Raw genomic sequence first — 2,500 nt, 5'->3', positions numbered from 1 at the left:
CTGTTTCTTTTCTTTCAACCCCCTTTTCTTTCATTTCCCTCCTTCTCCTCCTTCCTCCCTCCCTCTCCCCCCCCCCTTTCTTCCAAACCTCCCTTTCCCCCCCTTTCCCCTCCTTACCTCCCTCCTCCCTTCAATACTTCCCCCCCTTCCTCCCTTCCTCTCCCTCTCCTCCTCTCCCTCCCTCCCCTTCCCCTCCCTCCCCCTTTCCTTCCCTCCTCCCCCCTTTCCCAATCTTCCCTCCTTCCTCCTTCCTCCTCCTCCTCCCTCCCTCCTTCAACCTTCCGCCTCTTCCCTCCTTCCTCCCTCTTCCCTTCAAATCTTCCCCCCCTTCCTCCTTCCTCCTCCCTCCTCTCCCTCCCTCCCCCAACCTTCCCCCTCCTTCCTCCTTCCCTCCTTCCTCCCTTAAATCCTTCCCCCCCTTTCCCTCCTTCCACTTCCCCCTCTCTCTCCTTCCCTCCCTCCCCTTTCCCCCTCCCCCTCCTTCCCCCTCCTCCTTCAATACTTCCCTCCCTCCTCCCCCCCCTTTCCACCTCTCCCCCTCCTCCCCTTTCCCCTTCCCCCTTCCTTCTCTTCCCCCCTTTCCCCTCCCTCCCCCCTTTCTCTTCCCTCCCCCCCCCTTCCTCCTCTCCTCCCTCCTCCTTCCCTCCTTCCCTCCCTCCTCCCTTCAAATACTTCCTCCCTCCCTCCCTTTCCTCCCTCCCTCTCTCTCCTCTCCCTCCTTCCAACCTTCCCGCCTCCTTCCCTCCTTACCTCCCTCCTCCTTTCAAATACTTCCCTCCCTTCCTCCCTCTCCTCGCTCCCTCTCCTCTCCCTCCTTCCAACCTTCCCTCCTCCTTCCCTCCTTACCTCCCTTCCTCCCTTCAATACTTCCCTCCCTTTCCTCCCTCGCTCCCTCCCCCCTCCCTCCTTCCAACCTTCCCTCCTCCTTCCCTCCTTCCCTCCCTCCTCCCTTCAAATACTTCCCTCCCTTCCTCCCTCTCTCACTCGCTCCCTCTCCTCTCCCTCCTTTCAACCTTCCCTCCTCCTTCCCCCTCCCTCCTCCCTTCAAATACTTCCCTCCCTTTCCCTTTCTCGCTCCCCCTCCCCCCTTCCTTTCCCCTCCTTCCCTCCTTCCCCCTTCCTCCTTTCCCTCCTTCCCTCCCTCTTCCCTTCAAATACTTCCCTCCCTTTCCTCACTCGCTCTCTCTCCCCTCCCTCCTTCCAACCTTCCCTCCTCCTTCCCTCCTTCCTTCCCTCCTCCCTTCAAATACTTCCCTCCCTTTCCTTTCTCGTTCCCTCTCCCCTACCTCCTCATAACCTTCCCTCCTCCTTACCTCCTTCCCCCCCTCCTACCTCCCTCCTTTACTCCATCTCTCCCTTCTTTTCATATATCTCTCCCTCCCTGTGGAGTGGAAGTGGGGGGTCAGTCTTCGTGTGTGTGTGTGTGATTAACTTATGTCTGTTGGGGTTTGTAAAGCTGTGTGGTTTTTAGAATTTTTGTGTGTTGGTAAATGTGTTATTATACGCATGTATGTAGTTGTATACTTATATATATAGACATTGATATGGTTTTATGCACACACTCACACACATACAGACACACACACAGACACATATATGTATGTGTGTGTGTGTGTGCATATAATCATATCCATATTCATATCTATATAGATATATAACCACATACACACATATACACACACACACATATACGTGTGTGTGTGTGCGTGTGTATATATATACGTATACACTTTATATATATATATATATATATATATATATATATATATATATATATATATATATATATATATATATATATATATATATATATATATGTATATATATATATATATATATATATATATATATATATATATATATATATATATATATATATATATGTGTGTGTGTGTGTGTGTGTGTGTGTGTGTGTGTGTGTGTGTGTGTGTGTGTGTGTGTGTGTGTGTGTGTGTGTGTGTGTATGTATGTATACATATGAACATGTTGGTGCGCCTGCATGTACGTAATAAACCAATATATCTCTACCTGCCCAAAATAACCTGGACCCAAACCGAACACTCGGTTACTCAAGACACTTCCTAATCGCTTAAAACATCTCAAGAGCGATGCCCCGTAGAGACACGGAAAGAGAGAAGAAGAAGGAGAAGGAGAGAAAGTTAGTGGAGGGAGAGATGAAACGGGTGATGTGTGGGGAGATAAGGAAGTCGGGATAAGGAGATGGGACGCGGGAGAGAAATGGGGACAAATGAAAGAGAAATTAGAGATGTGGCGATGAAGGTAGGGGGAGGGGGAGAGGAGGGAGGGAGGGAGGGAGGGAAGGCGGGTGGAAGGGAAAATGGAGAGAGGGAGAAAAAGAGGAGAAGGAAGAGAGAGAGTGAGGAAGGAGGGAGGGAGAGAGGGAGAAAAAGAGGAGAGGGAAGAGAGAGAGAGAATGAAAGGTAAAGTCAAAACAGTTCATTAAATCAACTGCATTGGGTTCTTTTTTTTTTTTTTTTAC

The sequence above is a fragment of the Penaeus vannamei genome, chromosome 29 (assembly GCF_042767895.1).
Source record: "Penaeus vannamei isolate JL-2024 chromosome 29, ASM4276789v1, whole genome shotgun sequence".
NCBI classification, from domain to species: domain Eukaryota; kingdom Metazoa; phylum Arthropoda; class Malacostraca; order Decapoda; family Penaeidae; genus Penaeus; species Penaeus vannamei.
This window is presented reverse-complemented; position numbering follows the sequence as displayed.